Below are 23,514 nucleotides of genomic sequence, written 5' to 3'. Positions count from 1 at the left end.
GTTGTGATCTGAGTCTATATCTGCTTCTGGCTTCGCCTTACCATGCAGTATCCGATTTCGGAATCACTGTCTGATCATGATGTAATGTAACTGAGGCCTTGCTGTATCTTCGAGCCTTTTTCAAGTAACCCTCCTCCTCGAGATTCTTGAACAGAGTATTCGCTTTCACGAGCTGAAATTTATAGCAGAACTCAATTAGTGCTTTTCCTTTGTCATTCGTAGAACCGATTCCTTGTTCTCGCATAATCCTTTCTTGTACTCCTTCCCCTACAACCGCATTCCTGTCCCCTGTGACTATCTGATTTTATCTCATTTTACGTACTGAATTACGCGTTCAATACCACTCATATACGTTCTTTTTCTCTTCATCTTCTGCTTGAGACGTTGGCATGTATACCTAAACCATCGCTGTCGATTCTGATAACAACCACACTATGACTAAACTCTCTCACCAACACACTCTCTGCCTTACCTTCCCATTCATAATGAATCCTACTCCAGTTATACAATTTTCTGCAAAATAAAAAAAAATAGGTTCAGATGGCTCTAAGCACTATAAGACTTAACATCGGAGGTCATCAGTCCTCTGGACAAAGAACTACGTAAACCTAACTAACCTATGGACATCACATACATCCATGACCGAGGCAGGATTCGAACCTGCGACCATAGCAGCCGCGTGGTTCCTGACTGAAGCGTCTAGAGGGGGCCCAATTTTCTGCTGCTGTAGATATTGTCATATACTCATGTGACCCGAAATCTATGTCTTATTTCCATTTCACTTCATTGACCCCTACTATATCTAGTGTGAGCCTTTCCCTTTTCAGATTTCTTAGCTTCCCTCCCACGTTCAAGCTTCTACATTCCACGCCCTGTGTCGTTGAACGTTATCCTTTCGTTTGTTATTCAGTCTTTTTCTCATGGTCGTCTCCACATTGACCGTCTCTTTAGTTATATATCTCACACTAAAGACCAGTTTTCATTGGAGATATAAATTCTCAGTTACCAATCTTTTAAAAGGATTTTCGATTTAAATAATTACAAATTAATTATTTTCAGCTTTCCGTATTTGACGGTTCACGGAAATCCTGGTAGAACAAGCATATTTGTTTAAAAATTTACCACAGTCGAAAACCGATCCAGGACCGCGCATGCGGAAAGCTAACATTTTACTCCACAGTCACGTTGCCTATCAAAAATACGACTTGAGTGTTACATTTTCAAGATTCTCTTAAAACTTCAGAGTCAATTTTCTCGAGAATTTTTTAGAGTTGCAAGGACCTGCTTTAAAGATTGACATCTGGGTTCTCAACTTCATGTACCATAAATATGAAAAATATTACAAATATCCCATGGCAGTATGATCTCTGTGTTAGTAATAGGAAATGAAGATGTGTTTTTGTCTAAACTGTAATACAATATTAGTACTAGAAATTTTTAAATAGTAGAGCGGGAATACCTACTACCTAATTTCAACATCAGCTGAGTGGGCTACAATGCTTTCACCCCGCCCTCAACTTCCCCGAACTCCCAACCCCCCCCCCCCCCCACCCTCCCCGCCCGTGCTTGGTGACAGATAAGCTCGTCTCTGGGGAGAGGTGCGATGAAAGTTTCCGGGCACGCTACCCCTTTGCAGTCAGTGAACGTGCTGGCCCTGTGGAGAGGGGGGTGGGGGGGAGGGGCGACGACTCTAACGAGACGGTGTTGACGAAGCGCCCGCCTCACAATGGTGGGCGAGTGTGGACCACACTAGAGGGACTACAGTGGGACCGGCAGTCTGGTGCTTTCCGGCGCTGCGACGTGTTGCGGCTTCGCCAGTTGTGAGGTCGCACGCTGGCTGCGTGCGCTCCGGAACACACACACACACACGCACACACACAAATAAACAAACACACTGCGGTACCGCCGCTAAATGGAGTGAACGCCAGAATTAAAAAAGTTCCTGCAGCGCTCCTATTCTTTTTTTCTTTTTTTTAAGAGAAAAACCGTGTAACTGTTGTGAATGAGAAAGAAGGAAACTAATGGTAGCAAAGAGACTGGTTCGAAGTTCAGTAGCATACTGCGCAACGCACCTGGCGGCTGCCTTGGTGAGTCGCTGCACTTCATACAACACGAACACGCCGGCCATTGTGGCCGAGCGGTTCTAGGCGCTTCAGTCCGGCAAAGCGCTGCTGCTACCGTCGCAGGCTCGAATCCTGCCTTGGGCATGAATGTGTGTGATGTCCTTAGGTTATTTAGGTTTAAGTAGTTCTAAGTCTAGGGGACTGATGATCTCAGATGTTAGGTCCCATAGTGCTTAGAGCCATTTGAACCACCACGAACACAAATCTAATCTTTGCTCTTCTAGATGGACTTGACTAAAACAGTTCGTTTCAGGCACCACACAGTCCCTTGTTTTTTCTTTAATTCTGTCTCTTTTTTTTTTTTTTGTTTGATGTAATCAGTCCTCTGATTGCTTAGAAGTGACACTAGCACGATACAACTTCCTCTGCTACACCAAATACCAAAATCTTCATTTCAGACTAATGTTTACACCAAACTTCCTCAACTGTTTGTTTGATGCGTTGTAATCCATATTGAAACCCGGTAGTCAAGGGAAGGCAGGATTCGGTTACGATTGTGGATTGGGCCGTAATCAGTTCTATAGGTTGCCTTTTACAGTTACGCACAATTTATTTTAAACCAGTGATTGCAGACTCAACAATGAATAAAAATACCATACGTTATTAATGAAGGAATAAACAACTCTGTAAATAATAGTGTTTTCAGTGAGTTACAATTTAGCAAATCACCATTAAATACAGATACAGCAAATAATGTTTTAAAATCACGCCAGTGTGATTTGGGCAGAAGGCCTTACACGCCAGGAATGGCAATAAATTATGAAATGTTTAATACTTGCTGCAATTTACAACTTACAGGTATTGAAATATTAGGGGTAAGCCGCCACAAACACAGAAGAAGGCATCAGACACCAGGAATTGCAGTAAATAAGGTTTTAAGGCTGACTGCTAAAATAATAAGTCCAAATTAGAATTTTAAGGCAAATGACCATAATCACGGCTGTAGGCCTTACACGCCAGGAGCGGCAATAATTTAAAAATTTAGAAACCTGCTGTAATTCGGCAAATACAATAGCAAAGGTTAATTAAGAAATAAGCAACTGATCACTAAACGGGTAAAATTAGTTGATAGTGAACTTTATAACACAACCCTTAACATACACCGAACACTACACTGCTAGATTTATTCCAGAAGGCTGCCAGAACTATTAATTATACATCTATAAGCTTTAATGTAGGTATTACAAGGTATTGTAATAAATAATACAATAATGAAACACAAGAACCAGTACATAAGTTCTTCAAAGGGTACTGAGGCAGATTATACCCGCAGAAGGCGTGGGCTGAGGGAGCGTTACACTGAGTTACTGGCCATCAGACCTCCTTTTAGAACACACGTCTTATAAGAACCAGGGGGCCACAGACTGTGCTCCAGGAATCAACCTCTGAGAAGGTCCGGCAAAAAACACTCTCGCGAGCGATGAGATAGGCAGCCAATAGTTGCATTCACTTCACAAGATAAGTCAGACCAGTGGCGGTCTAACGAATGACTAATGATAATCTTGCTGAAGCTACCTGACGTCCGATAAACCAAATGCAACGATGGAACAATACGCCGAAGCTGGAACTGGCGGTCTGCACTACGTCCCCAGAGTACTGTAGTTAGAGCGCCTGGAACGAGAAAGGAATCACTACCACCAGAGTAGAAGAATCACCAACCGGCCTACAATCAAGAAAGTTGTCCAAACTGCACGCCTTACCGGACAGCTACAGCAAGGCGAGGAAACATACACTGCCGTTATATACACTAACCCCCAAGGCAGGTAACTGGGGCGTTAGCGGCCAGAAGGCAAGAAAAATTACCGCTGGTTGAACTTAACAAATTGTAACAAGTTGAACACAGTAAACGGTAATAAGAAGTCGAGGAAAGCTAATCAGATCCGCCTTCCCCAAGCACTCAGTTCGCTGCTCTTCGCCTCGACGACACTACAGGCAGCAATAGGAACCCAAGCCACTGGAGAATCGCGAGATATTACAATGGTGGTTTCTCTACTTGGATCGAAATGCACTCAAAAATGGTTCAAATGGCTCTGAGCACTATAGCACTTAACTTCTAAGGTCATCAGTCCCCTAGAACTTGGAACTACTTAAACCTAAATAACCTAAGGACATCACCCATATCCATGCCCGAGGTAGGATTGGAACCTGCGACCGTAGCGGTCGCGCGGTTGCAGACTGTAGTGCCTAGAACCGCTCGGCCAACGCGGCCGGTGAAATGCACTCATCTTAAAGCTTGCTGGATCCGGTTTACGACGAGGTCGAGCACCCTCGTGACCACAGCCCTACCCTCTGGCAGTCCATGTGTGGCGCCAGCAGTTCCAGCATGTCTCGCACTGCGCAGACCTGGCTCCTCCTGAGTCCCCAACTGAACATTCCCACTCACACGACCTGGGAAAACAACGACGTCGCCCCAAAGATATGGCAACAGTTACTACATATCGATAACCTCCGCTGCTGCCACCAGCGGACAGGCAACGCTTGCGAAACCGAGTGGGGCCAGTCAACACGAGAAGAAGATAAACAACCGCAACCATGACAACTAAACGATACTGTCTGGCCTCCAACAGAGGGCGAAAACCTACAAACGGCACCAACGCGTACCACAGCACGGCTCACATATGTTCCACTAAAGCTGTTACCTAGCTTCATAGGCAACTTTTACTTCACGAAAATTTAGGAAATAATGAGTAAGAAACCATACGTTACAATCCTCCCCACCCTTAATCCTGCTGCCGTGGCGAGTGGCTCGTGTGAAGAACGATTGTTGGCAAGCCACCGTATGACCTCGAATCTGTCTCATTACCTTCGTGATGTTTTGTGCAGATACACACAGGACGAAGCCCTGCACTGGTTGACTATTGGTTGACTCTCGGAATTTCGGCAGTAGACTACACCGTAAAATACAGGGTGAGTCAAACAGAGTTTTGCAACTTTGGAATGATATAGAAATTTATTGAGATAGAGATTCGGTAGATTTGTCATTTTGTAGAAAACAACCTCAAGTCTTACTTAGTGCATCAGTACTCTATACCGACACCAGAAGTGCCAGCGCAGTTTATAGTTAAAATGGCTACTTTCTCTGGTAGAGACCGTGCTCGCTAAGTATTGTGGCTTCATGAAACGAACTTACAACAACTGTTCGGCTTACATTTAGCACCGAATACGATAAAGAACCTCCAAACAGACCTACAATCTAGCCGCTTTAGCTGCAACGACTGTGGGAAGAAATTAATTACCATCGGGATGTTCTCAGTATCGCAAATGGTGTCGCATCGAATCAGAATGACACGTGACACTTCTATGTGATACTTGAGGTTGGCCGAGCGGGTCTAGGCGCTACAATCTGGAACCGCGCGACTGCTACGGTCGCAGGTTCGAATCCTGCCTCGGGCATGGATGTGTGTGGTGTCCTTAGGTTAGTTAGGCTTAAGTAGTTCTAAGTTCTAGGGGACTGATGACCTAAGCAGTTAAGTCCCATAGTGCTCAGAGCCATTTGAACCATTCTAAACTTGAGGTTGTTTGCTACAATATGACACACCTACCGATTATGTAAGTTACCTCAATAAATTTCTATATAATTCCAAAGTTGTAAAGTCCTTTTTGACTCACCCTGCAGAAGGCCTCTCTTGCAGCGTCTGCCACTTACACTCAGCCGCTCCGTGACGCTTTCGCGCTTCCTAAACGAGCCTGTTACAAAACTGTGCGCTCTTCTTTGGATCTTCTCTGTTTCCTGTATACAACTATCTGGTACGGATCCCAGACAGATGGGCAATATTCCACTACTCGTCGAACAATGGTTTTGTAAACAATCTCGTTTGTGAACATACATCCTTCCTGAGGACTCGTCCAATGGATATCATTCTGGCATTTGCCTTAATTGCTATTAGTTTTGTCGTCATTCTATTTTAAATCGGTCTGCAGGCATACACCCACATATGTAATGGATCATGAAATACAGGATCTTTCAGCCTATTTCTGTGCAATCCGATAACATAAATTTATGTTGAAGGTCGAGTGCCAGTCCGTACGTCAAACGTCGTACCTACTCAGGTCTTTCTGAATTCTAGCACAATTTACCGACGTTGGGATTTATCTGTATGTAACAGAATCATCCGATAATAGCTGTAAGGAACGTCCGGTGTTAACCATAGGCGATTTATATCGTGAAAAATGATGGTCCTATAACACTCCCTTCGAGTACGAACGAAGTTTAGAAGTTACTTTACGTCTGAAGATTTCTCTCCGTTGAGAATGACGTGCTGTGTTATATTTGTTAGAAAGCTTTCAATCCGGAAACACAGGTTTCATACCCGGTACGCTTCTATTTCGTTCATGAGGAGATAGTGCGGAACTGTATCGAACGCCTTTCGCCCTGGGCGTCGGTATCTACTGCTTTCTGGATCCAGTAGACCAAGAGGGAGAGCTGAGTTTCACACAGTCGTTGTTTACGGAATATGAGTTGGTTCCTACAGAGGAGATTACCGGTCTCTAGAAATGTTACAATACGCGAGCGAAAAACATCCGACAGACTTCAGAGATATAGGCTTAAAGTTGGAGTGCGTCCGTTATGCAACCCTTCTTGGAAAACTGAATGACCTGAGCTCATTTCCAGTCCCTAGGAAAGCTTCGCTCCTCTTGCGACCTACGGTACACTGCCGATAGAAGAGGAGTTCGTTCTTTCTCTTCTCTTTGTACAATCCTATTAGAATCCTGTCAAGTTCAGCGGCTTTGCTTTTCAATCCAGTCGTCAGCTATTGCGACAGCTGTCATTTTCACGTTCGAGTGATGACTCAGGGGATGAACTACAGTGCGATGTTCCTCAGTGAAACAGTTCAGCGGGAAGATGTTCAGTACTTCGGCCTTTTGCCTGCCATCCTTCATTTCGATCCCATTATGATCACGAAGTGTCTGGGCGGATGGCCTTCATCCATTTACTGATTTTCTGTCAAGTCGGTAGATAGATTACTTTCGAATTTGTTGAACATTTTACGCATGGCTCTGCTTACGCTAATTTTAGTTTCGTTCAGTTTTTATCCGTGCAGTTTTAGCCTGATTTATATTAGCAGTCACGGCCTCATTGATTTCGTAACAGCTTTCCGACACGACCGTCGAAACTTCGATAGGTCTTACCCATCCCTCACAACTCTGGTCGACACATATCTGTTGATGCATATTGTACAGTATTTAAAGTTACTCTACATTTTCGGTCCTGGAGATGAGTTTTTCACATTGACCGTTCAAGTAACCTGCAGTATGTGTTTCTCCCACTTGAAAAACAAAAATATCCTCTTCTCTTACTTTACATTCCTATCTGCAACCATATTCAGTGATGCTTCAGCGGCCATATGATCACAGATTCCCTGTTCTACGCTAAGTCGAGTAGTTCGGGTCTACTTAGTGACCAAAAAATATAATATGTTGCCTTCACGAACGATGTTTGATTATATGCTGAAGGTAATTTTCGGATGAAGCATCTAGAACAATTTCACATGATTTCCTGGCCCTAATGTACACCCAATCACTTGAGTCTCCCAGCCTATAGCTGGTAAACTGATGTTTAGAATATTTACTCGGAAACTTCCCAAAGTTCTCCCCCAAATGTTCCGCTACTACTGATTTTGAGGCTGGGGTGTGTAAAATATCCGATGATAATTTTTGACACTCCCATCTTCACCCAAAAGATTACGCATTCGGAATCTGTAATAATCTCACTAGGTAATGTCGCAACTTTTCGTAAGCTGCCTCCTTTGTGAATGAACTTCACCTACTTAGAACTCTTCCATGAATCTCACACTGACACTTCCCTTCATTGCGACTGGCTTTATGTCGTTGTTTCTCTTTAACTCTACCACTGGCTCTCAGTCTATGTTCGCGATATACATCCCAAACGGAGTTTACAATTTCACTGCTATTAACATCTGACTTTGCGTCTAGAGCAAAGTGTGCAAGGAGCACATGGTATATTTTGTCGATACTTCAATATAAAATACCGAGCGAGGTGGCGCAGTGGTTAGCACACTGGACTCGCATTCGGGAGGACGACGGTTCAATCCCGTCTCCGGCCATCCTGATTTAGGTTTTCCGTGATTTCCCTAAATCGCTTCAGGCAAATGCCAGGATTGTTCCTTTGAAAGGGCACGGCCGATTTCATTCCCCATCCTTCCCTCACCCGAGCTTGCGCTCCGTCTCTAATGACCTCGTTGTCGACGGGACGTTAAACACTAATATCCTCCTCCTCCTCAATATAAAATCACATGAAGCGATGCGCGCTAAAGACCGCCATAAGCAATTTCCGCCATTTTAACATTTTTGTTGTTAGACTAAATTTTGTAATTTGCGAAGAATTTGCGAATATTTGACGTTCTATACATTTAAATTCTGTGTAATACATTAAAGTTATTTGGAATATATTTTTAATTCTTCAGGTACACAGAATTTTGTAGTGAGTGAAGTGCTACATATTATTAGAACTATTTTCATAATATGTGAACAATTAAGTATTATTTTGTCGGTCGAGCACCATTTTGCACCTTGACGCAGAAGGTCTTTTACCGCGAAACATGTGACATTTGTCTTAACAATTTTACCTTTCCTGCAAATGGATTTTTCTCTTTTTTAGTTTCCAGTATCTTCTATGTGAAAATGTACCTAACTTATAACGGATCAATGATAATACCTATGCTTATACTGATTTCACTTACTAGTTATTGGTGTGTAGCAGAGTAACAGTGTAACTGAAAGGCTACTGCAAATCATAAGGCATCTTACGAAGAGTATAGGGTCGCCATACGAAAGATATCTGTGGAAATCACGAACTGTATCTATTAAAATTTCTCGTACAATAAATAATTTTCATTTACCACAAGGAGGCTATGGCTCTTTCGTCAAAGGCGAGTATGTACCCCATTCTCAGTGACGCAGTCGATCTGTTCATAGAGAATGTACTCTGTTGTTGTTGTTGTGGTCTTCAGTCCTGAGACTGGTATGATGCAGCTCTCCATGCTACTCTATCCTATACAAGCGTCTTCATCTCCCAGTACTTACTGCAACCTACATCCTTCTGAATCTGCTTAATGTATTCATCTCTTGGTCTCCCTCTACGATTTTTACCCTCCACGCTGCCCTCCAATGCTAAATTTGTGATCCCTTGATGCCTCAGAACATGTCCTACCAACAGGTCCCTTCTTCTTGTCAAGTTGTGCCACAAACTCTTCTTCTCCCCAATTCTGTTCAATACCTCCTCATTAGTTATGTGATCTACCCATCTAATCTTCAGCATTCTTCTGTAGCTCCACATTTCGAAAGCTTCAATTCTCTTCTTGTCCAAACTATTTATCGTCCATGTGTCACTTCCATACATGGCTACACTCCATACAAATACTTTCAGAAACAACTTCCTGACACTTAAATCTATACTCGATGTTAACAAATTTCTCTTCTTCAGAAACGCTTTCCTTGCCATTGCCAGTCTACATTTTATATCCTCCCTACTTCGACCATCATCAGTTATTTTACACCCCAAATAGCTAAACTCCTTTACTACTTTAAATGTCTCATTTCCTTTTCTAATTCCCTCTGCAACACCCGACTTAATTCGACTACATTCCATTATCCTCGTTTTGCTTTTGTTGATGTTCATCTTATATCCTCCTTTCAAGACACTGTCCATTCCGTTCAACTGCTCTTCCAAGTCCTTTGCTGTCTCTGACAGAATTACAATGTCATCGGTTAACCTCAAAGTTTTTATTTGTTCTCCATGGATTTTAATTCCTACTCCGAATTTTTCTTTTCTTTCCTTTACTGTTTGCTCAATATACAGATTGAATAACATCGGAGAGAGGTTACAACCCTGTTTGACTCCCTTCCCAACCACTGCTTCCCTTTCATGCCCCTCAACTCTTATAACTGTCATTTGGTTTCTGTACAAATATTAAATAGCCTTTCGCTCCCTGTATTTTACCCCTGCCACCTTTAGAATTTGAAAGAGAGTATTCCAGTCAATATTGTCAAAAGCTTTCCTTAAGTCTACAAATGCTAGAAACGTAGGTTTGCCTTTCCTTAATCTTTCTTCTAAGATAGGTCGTAGGGTGAGTATTGCCTCACGTGTTCCAATATTTCTACGGAATCCAAACAGATCTTCCCCAAGGTTGGCTTCTACTAGTTTTTCCATTGTCTGTAAATAATTCGCGTTAGTATTTTGCAACTGTGGCTTATTAATCTGATTGTTTGGTAATTTTCATATCTGTCAACACCTGCTTTGGGATTGGAATTATTATATTCTTCTTGAAGTCTGAGGGTATTTCGCCTGTCACATACATCTTGCTCACCAGATGGTAGAGTTTTGTCAGGACTGATTCAGCCAAGGCCGTCAGTAGTTCTAAAGGAATGTTGTGTACTCCTGGGGCCTTGTTTCGACTTGAGTCTTTCAGTGCTCTGTCAAACTCTTCACGCAGTATTGTATCTCCCATTTCGTCTTCATCTACATTCTCTTCCATTTCCTGAATATTGTCCTCAAATACGTCGCCCTTGTGTAGACCCTCTATACACCCCTTCCACCTTTCTGCTTTCCCTTCTTTGCTTAGAACTGGGTTTCCATCTGAGCTCTTGATATTCATACAAGTGGTGCTCTATGAAACTGAAATTTCACTTAAGAAGCAATTGAATAAATAGGCCTGCATGAACTGCAGGTATGAAAAACGCTGCAGGCTTTATCCTATGAAACAGAGATTGGGATATGTGGGATAAAAAACTAACAGTGAACTTCAATTTAAACTAGTTTTAAAATTTATTTTAGGTAATCAAATTAGAAAAGCGCTACATATTTGTGTAGTGCTTTAAACAACCATGTGAGCAAAACAAACAATCAGGTATCTTGCCTGATGGACTTGTAAATCATTAGAGTCTCATAAAATAGGAATCACTTAGTAGTAAGGAACCACACGTGCTTTTCACATTCATACTAACATCACTCAGTAGATAGAAAATAAATTAGAAGAATTACACCATGCACCACAAACACGTAGAATTGGCAAAAGGTTTGGTCCAGCGGTATAACGCTAAATATGGAAAACTGAAGTCGTGGTACTGAACGAGAATTACCATCCTAAATGCAGATCAGACCTTGAATGCCTGTAAAACACAGCATACGCGTGAAGGAAATGTAATGTAAGCCCTGCAAGTAATGAATAGGAATGATAACCGAGGAGCTGAAGATTTTTCATACACGTGGCTCTAGCCGCACAAAGACAGACCAAGAAAAAGTATAAAAATTCAGAAAAGTCAATTGTTTTGTGGGAGGAACTACCAATATAAGTAAGTTTTAGCGGAATAACTGAAGATGAAACAGATTCCGCAAACCAAAGGTTCTCCAAAACAACGACGAACACATGCGATTGTGCAAACAAAGGTACACACACTAACGGATGAATATTACGGAATAGCGACAAAATTAACGAAACAGAAAAAGAGATAATATAAGAAACACAAACACACGCACATTCGCACTGGGAAATACAAATTATGATTGAGACTAAGCGGAATTCGCATGCCACGCTCCCTTATTTCTAAGATATGGTTGGACCAAGTAAATACTAGAAAATTTTAACAATTACAAAACACCGTACCACTTTCCATTCCGATAGAATATTCTGCATGATTATAAAGGTTTTAAAGCTAGAAAAGAGATAGATAAAAACTTAGACTAGGCTGAAACTTACACAGACAAAGTTACCATATTCACTATTGCTAACGAGCTGCCACGAGCAACCTCTATTTTCAGAATCGCAGGCCCGAGTGTTCTGCACCCTGACCTAATCGGGGTCGCCACGCACAGGAAGACGAAGTTGTCAGAAAACATTCTTACCGAACCTTACCAACTTAAGCATAATAGCTCTTCGACTAGAAGCTAACAAATGGTTCAAATGGCTCTGAACACTATGGGACTTAACTTCTGAGGTCATCAGTCCCCTAGAACCTAGAACTACTTAAACCTAACTAACACAAGGACATCACACACATCCATTCCCGAGGCAGGATTCGGACCTGCGACCGTAACGGTCGCGCGGCTCCAGACTGTAGCGCCTAGAACCGCTCGGCCACTCTGGCCGGCTGGAAGTTAACAAAACCAAAGTTGGCTAAACTGCCACAGTAGCAGAAAAGAAACTTTGCCGCCACCAGACGTTATAAAAACACAATGTACAAACGCGCTCACTCACTCTTTCATTCTAAGATAACAGGAATGGGAAACATGGATAGCGGTACAAACAAAAACACTGTAATTAATTGTGAGGATGTATAGATGCGTAATGAATCAATGCATGGCTGTCAAATAGATACGGAACAAATATGAATTCAGCGAATGTATGCAGTTGTGGCTGACTGGAGCACCCTCAGCTGCCCATTACTTATTTTGTCACGTTTACTGAATGCACCGAAAGTATAAGGTGCTAATAGACATGTAAAATGACGTCCAATTTTATTTACATATCGTGAAGGGGATAATATGGAAACCTTTCAATAAATAATTGACAAGATTTTTTCTATTCCATCGATTTTAAATTTCAATCGAATATTTTTTTCCTACGTACAAGAACATGTTGTACCTTGGAACATGCTTTCACATATGAAGTAACCTTAATTTTTCGTAATGAGCTTTGTAATCTTAGAAAAGTACTGCAGCACATTACAAGTGATCCCATAATTTAAAAATAGAAATGGAAAATGAAGTAAACTTATATTACAGGGCTGGCTATAGGTGAAGGTCTGTATAGGCATAAAACTCTCCTCTAATACATGAATATTGCACCGTTCATAGGAGACACTAGATCTGTTACCTTCCTATAGATACTCATGGAGTTAATTAAGATTATATTAACATTTTATTTTTCCCATACGCCACGACGAACGATAATCTCTTTAATCCATTGGGATTCTAACATATTCCTGGATTCCTCATTCACAGCTTGTTCTTAAAATTTTGTAAATAGGTTTTCATGGGAATCCTTGCGTCTACCTTAAAGTGTCTACCAGTTCGCTTTCTCCAGAATTTTCGTGATACTCCCTTATTCGGCACAGAATGCTTTAGCCACTCGTACCTTCCCACTTTGATTACGCCCAGTATTTCTTGTTTGTCCTACTTCGAACGGATTTGCACTAAATTAAATAATATTAAACAAACTATAACAAAGTTTTGGTAAGTGAAGTAACCGAAAGCAGTAAAATTATGGAGAAAACAAAAATGAAATTTACGTTTGATAGACTCTACATTTCATTATTTTAGCAGGCAAATGCCACGGTAACTAGAAGCTCACAGAAACCTGTACAAGAATTCCACGATTTCTTTCCACGTTTCTGTACTTTGAGAGATAAGTCACAGTTAGTAAAAAATGATTAATGTAGGGAGATGTAATGGCTTAGTCGATGCTAACAATAGTAAAATGGCTCAAATAGCTCTGAGCACTGTGAGACTTAACATCTGAGGTCATCAGTCCCCAAGAACTTAGAACTACTGAAGCCTAACTAACCTAAGGACATCACACACAGCCATGCCCGAGGCAGGATTCGAACCTGCGACCGTAGCAGCAGCGCGGTTCCGGACTGAAACGCCTAGAACCGCTAGGCCACAGCGGCCGGCGCTAACAATAGTAGCCGGAGCTGTGCTGTAGGGTACTCGCAATAATTGTAAGAGATGACATGTACAGGGTCAACATTTATAAAACCGACGAACTACTGGCACGGATTTCTTACTGGAAGTGGCAAGAAAAGGTCTTATGAAAATGTGTCCAGAAATGCATCGTTGCCACAGTAGATGGCCCTGACGAATGGAAATTCCTGTGACCACGTGCCATGTGTTCCTTGTGAGCTGTAGGCTGTGCGAATGACGCAGTATGCAGTAAGCACAGAATTGTCCGCTATTCGCGTCAGTAACAAGCGGAGATGGTGTTTGTTTACGGCCTAGCAGATGGAAACGATCGAGAGGCAGCACACCAAAACAAGTACCTTCACAGACACAAACCACATCATACAACATTCCAAGCCCGTTTTAGTTGTTTGTGTGATCGCGGGTCCTTTCAGACAGACGAAGGTGCAGGGATACGGCGGACTGCCTGTACACCATACCTGAGGACTAGGTTCTATAGGACATTGAGACGAATCCTAGTACAAGATCCAGGCAAGTGGCCCTCCACCATGACCGCTAGGAGGACATAAATGAATGACAACCGCTACTATCCTTACCACCTCCAACAAATGCAAGGATCACAAGCAACGGGTTTCCCTATGAGCGAGTACTTGTTTCGAAAGAGCCGTACTGCCTTTCAACCGTTTCCACCTGCTTGGCCAGACATAAACAACACCATCTCGGCTTGTTCCCGACATACACTCCTGGAAATTGAAATAAGAACACCGTGAATTCATTGTCCCAGGAAGAGGAAACTTTATTGACACATTCCTGGGGTCAGATACATCACATGATCACACTGACAGAACCACAGGCACATAGACACAGGCAACAGAGCATGCACAATGTCGGCACTAGTACAGTGTATATCCACCTTTCGCAGCAATGCAGGCTGCTATTCTCCCGTGGAGACGATCGTAGAGATGCTGGATGTAGTCCTGTGGAATGGCTTGCCATGCCATTTCCACCTGGCGCCTCAGTTGGACCAGCGTTCGTGCTGGACGTGCAGACCGCGTGAGACGACGCTTCATCCAGTCCCAAACATGCTCAATGGGGGGCAGATCCGGAGATCTTGCTGGCCAGGGTAGTTGACTTACACCTTCTAGAGCACGTTGGGTGGCACGGGATACACGCGGACGTGCATTGTCCTGTTGGAACAGCAAGTTCCCTTGCCGGTCTAGGAATGGTAGAACGATGGGTTCGATGACGGTTTGGATGTACCGTGCACTATTCAGTGTCCCCTCGACGATCACCAGTGGTGTACGGCCAGTGTAGGAGATCGCTCCCCACACCATGATGCCGGGTGTTGGCCCTGTGTGCCTCGGTCGTATGCAGTCCTGATTGTGGCGCTCACCTGCACGGCGCCAAACACGCATACGACCATCATTGGCACCAAGGCAGAAGCGACTCTCATCGCTGAAGACGACACGTCTCCATTCGTCCCTCCATTCACGCCTGTCGCGACACCACTGGAGGCGGGCTGCACGATGTTGGGGCGTGAGCGGAAGACGGCCTAACGGTGTGCGGGACCGTAGCCCAGCTTCATGGAGACGGTTGCGAATGGTCCTCGCCGATACCCCAGGAGCAACAGTGTCCCTAATTTGCTGGGAAGTGGCGGTGCGGTCCCCTACGGCACTGCGTAGGATCCTACGGTCTTGGCGTGCATCCGTGCGTCGCTGCGGTCCGGTCCCAGGTCGACGGGCACGTGCACCTTCCGCCGACCACTGGCGACAACATCGATGTACTGTGGAGACCTCACGCCCCACGTGTTGAGCAATTCGGCGGTACGTCCACCCGGCCTCCCGCATGCCCACTATACGCCCTCGCTCAAAGTCCGTCAACTGCACATACGGTTCACGTCCACGCTGTCGCGGCATGCTACCAGTGTTAAAGACTGCGATGGAGCTCCGTATGCCACGACAAACTGGCTGACACTGACGGCGGCGGTGCACAAATGCTGCGCAGCTAGCGCCATTCGACGGCCAACACCGCGGTTCCTGGTGTGTCCGCTGTGCCGTGCGTGTGATCATTGCTTGTACAGCCCTCTCGCAGTGTCCGGAGCAAGTATGGTGGGTCTGACACACCGGTGTCAATGTGTTCTTTTTTCCATTTCTAGGAGTGTAGATACCGAACCGTTCTGTTGCTAACAGTGCGCTGCGTCAATCACACAGCCTGCAACCACAGCACGTGGTCAGAGGTACTTACATTCATCAGTGGCATCTACCGCAGCAACGATGGATTTCCAGACACACGCTCATAGAACTTTTTTCCCTTCATTTTGAGACAGGAATCCGTCCCTGCAGTTTGTCGGTTTTATTAATGTTCACCCTGTGTATAGGAGTATAAGATAGAGCGTTGATGAAATGAAATGAATAATCACCAATGACTGAAATAAAAATTTTCTGGGCTACAATTGTACAATCTCGATAAAAATTATTGGATTATTTTATGAATTGCTTTTGAGTGTATAGTATACTACTCCCACACTGTTGTTCGTAGAGAATATTCCTGTAAATCAAATAGCAGTCTGAAAATGGTTATACCCAGGAAAGCAGGAAAGAATTTGTTACTCCACAATACAAAGATAGTCGCCTCAAATGGAAACGAAACGTCCGCACTTGCGTACTTCAGTTATAATTTTACCGGTCATAGCAAAACGTGAGAGAAACAGTTTAATGAATATTTTCAATAGTTAGGAAAGTGCAGGTAGAAGGTGCAGAAGGGACCGAGAACGTAAAAACTCTAAATTAACAGCATAACACGTTCGCATAAGAGACAGCGGTCTGAAAAGTTTCGACGGCGCAGAAACAGTTTCTTCCTTTAATATGCTGCACGCAAGAAAAATAATATCATGCCATTATCTCCCAACGTGGCAATTAATTATGCAAAAGCGAGCAAGATGAATCTAAAGTAGCCAGAAAAGCAATAAGAGCCATAGCGTACTAAAGAGCATTATAACCTTTCAAGCGATGTTCGTTGTCAGTTACGTGAAAATATAAAATTCTCTTAACACTATTCTTCCTCGTTTTACTCACACTATTGATGCGCTTTATATCTTTTAGTTCCACGACAGTTGCAGCGAGGGTCCTTTAATGCACTACTCAGAGATGCATACTTTATAGACACATTACCCGCAGCCCTCTTTCCACAAACTCTTTGTCGTGGTACTCTAAGCTGCTTAATTACCAGCTATGAAACATTATGCCTTAGCTAGCAAAGCACGACAGCGTTAATTGTGATATCATAAAGTAAATATCACCTTAGAAGTAAGTCATTTACATAGAATAACTATGCACGTGACATGCTCATATAAGAATATCACCATGATCTAGGAGCAGCATTTCTGAATACAAATGGAAACATCTTGGATCTATCCTAAACTGCTCTAAATCTGAATAAAAATCGGCAGTAATGGTGGCTGGTGTAGGGAATCACCCTCATTCCTTCAAAGCCTAATCAAAGAGGATGCTGCAGAGCATAAATATTCAAGGCACTTTCTTGCCCTTAGGCAGGGAAACCTCCTACAAAAGCACAAGATTTAGCAGTGATCTAAGGATGATGATTCAGAGGGCATTAGAAACTAATGTATTAAAGATACATAATGGTGACGAACAGGAAAAGTTGAATATATTTGTAAAGCGTCATGTTACCCTCTCCACTGGCAAAATATTTCGGATGAGTTCATCATTCGGCTCACCGCCAGGAGACTGCCAATGGGGATAAAAAATCAACACGATCCGCTCTCAATGCTTAACTACCATCTCTTTATAAAACTTCATCAAAATCATCCTGCTAGCCATGTGGGACTAGTACACCTGGATGAAAGGATATTGCGGAGACACAATCGCAGCCTGGGATATGGGCAATGCCGTTTCTCCCCTACACTGTTTCTTCCAGCAGAACTAGTAGCGTATGACATATAGGAGAACAAATATCTGAGTAGTTTGGGAGACAGGCGGACAAAAATCAGTGAGCCCGGACGTGGGTACTGCCTGCGTGGCCCAGTCGGTAAGAGCACTGTGCGTGGAAGGCCATGTTCCTGTTCGTCGTCCCAGTTCGGCATGCAGTTGTAACCTGCGAGAAGTATACATCAAAACGTTTAGTTGGTAGTAGTGGTGCATATCTGATACTGTTGATAATGAATAGTATGACCGCTCGGAGGACCTAAGCAACCATTATAGACGACAAAAAAGGGGGTCGCATATATTTTTTTCCATTACAAATACCAAACAGATGTATATACTTTCTGTCGAGCACTAATTGACTCCATCACGTCAGACCTCAACTGCATTGAAAATTCATGGGTCATGCTACAACGAGCAGTTAGCAGCCCTTCTGTGCCACCAGATATCACACTGTGGCCGCTGTGGAGGAATGGAGCAATATCCCATAGTCACACACACTTACCTGGGCAATATGTTAAGGAATATGCCTAACTGCATTCAAAGGTGTCTCCACTTACGTGGAGGGCAACTTGGTTCATAAAGAATGTGCTATGAAAAAAAGGTGACAGTGAGAAAGAAATGTAGTCTGCAGTGGAATATTTTGTAAGGTCTTTTTGTCTTTATGAAGCGAAAATATATTTATCTTCATTATTTCGATTTCTTGACGATATCTGATAGAATGAAGCCAGTCTTGTTATCTATTATGTCCAGTATAGACAGTGAAGGTTTGACGATAAATCAACATGCAACATTTATTTTGACCACTGTATCCTCACGATGCTCTTACATCGCACAAGAGTAACAGTCATGGGATGATCAAATGGACACTAACGGACAGAATTACAATTTATTACAGTCACTGAAACACTTCAGTACGTATACTGAAAGAGGCATTGTTCATGTAGCCATACTATTGCAAACTAGAGGATCAAGGTTATTTTTTATAATAACAGTGACAGTTCCTACATTATGTATGTTGTTGTTAATAGCCTTTAGAACTGGGCAGTGTGGAATTTTGTATGGATTTTTCCAAAAAGTGTAGAGATGTTTGATGTGAAAAGAATACTAGATGACTGTGACACAGGATAAATTTTTAATGCTGCCATCGGAAGTATGGTGATTCGAGATGGACCCCCAGGGTGGAAAAGTGAAGGATGAGGAAGGTAACTGAACATGTCATTGTCATTCGTCTTAATAAACAGGCAACGGAAAACCTAAATCAGGTTTCCTGGATGGTGCTGTTTTATTCACTGCGTCTACATCTACATCAACATGACTAGCCTCCAGTTCACCCTTCAGTGTTTGGCAGAGGGCTCATAGAGCACTTTCAGAATTTTTCTCAACTGTTCCACTCCAAAAAGGCATGGGCAAAAGTGAAGACGCAAATACATCCTTGACAGTTCTTATTTCTCTTGTTATATTACGGTGATCATTTCTCCCTACGTATATGGAGGCCAAAAATTTGCCTTCGCATTCTGAGGAGAAAGCTGGTTACTGAAATTTCAGGAAAAGATGTCGAAGCGCCGAAGAACGTATTTTAATAATTCCTTTCCCAAACTACGTTTCATAGCTGTGATATCCCCACCACTATCTTACAATAATAAAAGAAAAACTGCCTCTTGGAAATTTTGACGTCCACCGTGGTGAGGATACCACAAACCGCCTCCTCCCAGAACCACTCCAGAAGGAATGGACAAGCTTAGTTAGGCAGTCTTTGGATCGTATCATCCACAAAAATCTCTGTGTAACGGTCTGCAAATCACAAATGTATTCCGTTCAGCAATTAATCGATCTCTGGTACTATTGAGGGCAACGGCCTTACCCACCGCAGTGGGTACACCGGTTCCCGTCAGATCACCGAAGTTAAGCGCTGTCGGGCGTGACGGCACTTGGATGGGTGACCATAAAGGCCGCCAAGCGCTGTTGCCATTTTTCGGGGTGTACTCAGCCTCGTGATACCAACTGAGGAGCTACTCGACCGAATAGTAGCGGCTCCGGTCAAAGAAAACCGTTATAACGATCGGGAGTGCGGTGTGCCGACCACACGCCCCTCCTATCAGCATCATCAGCTGAGGATGACACGGCGGTCGGATGGTCCCGATGGGCCACTTGTGAACTGAAGACGGAGTGCTTTGATACTCTTGACATATATTATTTGATCAAAAGTATCCGTAGACCCCCACGTAATGCAGAATTAACCAAAAGATTTTACGGTAGTGGACCAGCCAATGCAAAAGAAGGTGAAGAATGATGTATTGTCACCGCGCGGAGTGGCCGAGCGGTTTGAGCCGCCATGTCACGGACTGCGCGGGCCCTTCCGCCCGAGGTTCTAGTCCTCCCTGGGGCATGGGTGTATATGTTGTTCTTAGCATAAGTTAGTTTAAGTAGTATGTAAGACTAGGGACCGATGACCTCAGGACTTTGGTCCCATAGGACTTTACACACATTTGATGTATTGTCATTATAAAGGCAGTAACAGCAGAATGGGTCGGTCAGGAGTGCCTAGTGACTTTGAACGTGGTGATGGCCTTGTATGTTGCGTAAGTAAAAAATCCAACAAGGACGTTTCAGCTCCTCTAGAGCTGCCCTATTTTTGGTGGTGTGGTTCTATAGTGGAAAGGAGAAGGAATAAACCAAGACATGCCAGACCTCATGTACTGACGGACATGGACAGTAGAGCTCGCAGGAGGGTGGTTGCAAAAAATCGCATGATATCAGCGAAAGGAATCACTCGTGAGTTCAAAAGTGCAACCAAAAGTCCAACACGGATGATCCGCGTATGGAGTTGGAAACAATCGGGTACAGTGGTCAAGTAGCTTCTCGTGAACCACGCGTTTCTGTAGCAAGTGCCGCGGGATGCCTAGGGTGGTCTCCAGGGCGGCAAGACTGGACAGTGGACGACTGGAAACGAGTGACTTTGCTGTACTGTTTAGCATTCCGAAGGAAGTATATGGCCTGGAGAACGTACCTGCCATTACGGATAGTGGTTGGTTGGTTGTTTGGGCAAGGAGACCAGACTGCGTGGTCATCGGTCTCATCGGTTTAGGGAAGGATGTGGAAGGAAGTCGGCCGTGCCCTTTCAGAGGAACCATCCCGGCATTTGCCTGGAGTGATTTAGGGAAATCACGGAAAACCTAAATCAGGATGGCCGGACGCGGGATTGAACCGTCGTCCTCCCGAAAGCGAGTCCAGTGTCTAACCACTGCGCCACCTCGCTCGGTTACGGATAGTGCCAATAGTAGAGTACAGAAGAGGTGTTGTCGCTTCATGAGGATGTTTTTCGTGGTTATGGTGTGGTCCCCTGTTTGCGCTTAAGAATATGCTAAATGCGGAAGTATATGAATGCATTTTACTGCGAACAGCAAGAGTCTGCGACGGCTCACCTGAAGATGACTGGCAGGTGCCCAGTTGAAATATCGAACGTATTGAACGACGACCGGCTGCAAGCCCGAGATTTGTTTGAACAGCAAGAGAACAGTTCGGTGACGATTATTACATCAGCGTGACAAAGCACCCTTTCATAAAGTAGTATCTATGAGGCAATGGTTTGTGGACGATAACATTCCTGCAATGTATTGACCTGCCCAGAGTCTTGACGTGAACCCAACGGGACATCTTTGGGTTGAGTTAGAACGTCGACGCACCCAAATATCCAACATCGCTACCTTCTCTGGGTTTGTCTCTTGTGGAAGAATGGGATGTCATTCCTCCAAAGACATGCCTCACTGAAAGTGTCTTCAACTGAGGTGAAGGGCGAACTCACTCCACATTATTACCCACAAATACACCACTGGTCAAAAATTTTCTATCGCCCATGATAAAGACTACGTACTTTATTTTAATGTACAAGCACATCGTACAAAGTACATAGCTCAACAAAATAAATGTTTTCTCTTTCTAATATTAAATTCAGTACAATATGATTTAAATAATAGCCTTTTCAAAGTATCCACCCTTTGCTCTCAGAATAGCTGCACAAACTGTTGACATTCTAGAGGTAAGATTTTGTGAAGTGTTTGCTGATAATGCAGTCCAAAACGTCTCTAAATCACTGCATAGATCTTCAGCATTAGATTACCTCATTTTCTTGACCTCCTTGTCAAGTTCATCTCATAAGAGTTCAGCGGGATTTAAGTCAGATGACTGACTTGGCCTAATCATGTCTTTCTGTTCTCATATTTCTCTTGTCTATTGTCGTACCCTCTGTACAATGTAGAGCTTGTCTCGAAGCATTGTCCTGCAGCGTAACAAACCCATGGCCAGTAAGTTCCTTGCCAGATGGAATTTCAATGTTGATCAGTATCCCGTGATAGCCTTCCTTCCTTAATGTTCCATTAATTTTCATTAGAGCCCCTACTTCATCACTTGAAAAACATCCTCACACCATGATCGACTCTCCAGTATCCTTCATCGTTCGCGTCACACACTGACTTCTCATACGTTCTCCGCGAAGTTGACCAACAAGCATTCGACTGTGGTTTCCAGATACTTGAAACTGGGACGCGGCTTTGAATAATACCTTGGACCACTGCATCACGCTTCAGTTTCTATGTTAGTATGCCCTTTGTTTTATTTTTTTTAAGCCTTCATTTTCATGATACAGATTTCTCCGCAGCTCTGCACTCTTTATACCTTGTTCACGAAGATGACGTTGCACTGTTGAGACAGAGATTCGAGCTGCTCGCATATTATTTACTGCCTCGCGAATTTCGGGTGCAGTACGGGTCAACTGACGTTTACTCGGTATCAATTGATCTTCCCTGTATGATATTACTCGGAGTCTTCCAGATCCCGAAACACTTGCATTGGGACCAGTTTGCTTCCAAACGCTACAATGTATACACCACTGTAGATTGGGCTACGCAATCCACCGTTGTTATTGTGATTCGGCAGATTTCCCCGGCGTCTTACATGTATATGTTCTTCACGGGTATGCTGCCGGATATGATTGGCTTCGCTACATGACATTTCGGAGATACACCTGGCCGCCATCTTCAGGTGCGATCGCTGAATACACAATCACGATGGAACTGAATGACCATCAGGTCAACTTTTGTATGTTAAAACTACTGAGCTTTGTCCCTATGTGTTGAGATCGACATATTTTTTATTTAATGACGTATTTTTTTTAACAAACTGACGGTGAGGCTGTGGAGAGTCCTCTTCCCCCTAAAGTCGCCAATCTTTTAATGGGAGATTTTGAAGATATCGAACTCAGGACTTCTTCTTTTCATGTTTTTGGAGATTCGTGGATGATATTTTAATTGTTTGGCCCATGGAATGGGAGCTCTTAATCGGTTTCTAGATCATTTTAACTATCTTCATCCACGCATCAAATTTTCGAAAGAAATTGAAAAAAATTTAAATGACCTTTTTTAGATATTCTAGTACACAAAAAAGAAAATGGTACCTTAGAACATGGCGTATACCATAAATCCGCGCATACGGGCCGCTGTCTTCATTCTAGCTCAACGGATATACCGATCATCAAATCAATCGTACTTTTCAGTTTGGACCATCAACTGAACCAGAGCCGGACAGCGGTAAATTATTTGCTTTTATACCCTTTGCTGAAAATTTTTCTTCAAAAATTTCTAGAATTCTCAGGAAATATGATATTAAAAGTGTTCTTTTGCCTTTGGCAAAGACTAGAGCTTTGTTTGGATCTGTTAAAGATGATTTGGGATTGAGAAAGCCTGGAGTTTATAAAATGCTCTGTCATTGTGGAAAAGCCTGTATTAGACACACTATTCGCACTGTTCATGACCGA

The sequence above is a fragment of the Schistocerca serialis genome, chromosome 7 (assembly GCF_023864345.2).
Source record: "Schistocerca serialis cubense isolate TAMUIC-IGC-003099 chromosome 7, iqSchSeri2.2, whole genome shotgun sequence".
NCBI classification, from domain to species: domain Eukaryota; kingdom Metazoa; phylum Arthropoda; class Insecta; order Orthoptera; family Acrididae; genus Schistocerca; species Schistocerca serialis.
This window is presented reverse-complemented; position numbering follows the sequence as displayed.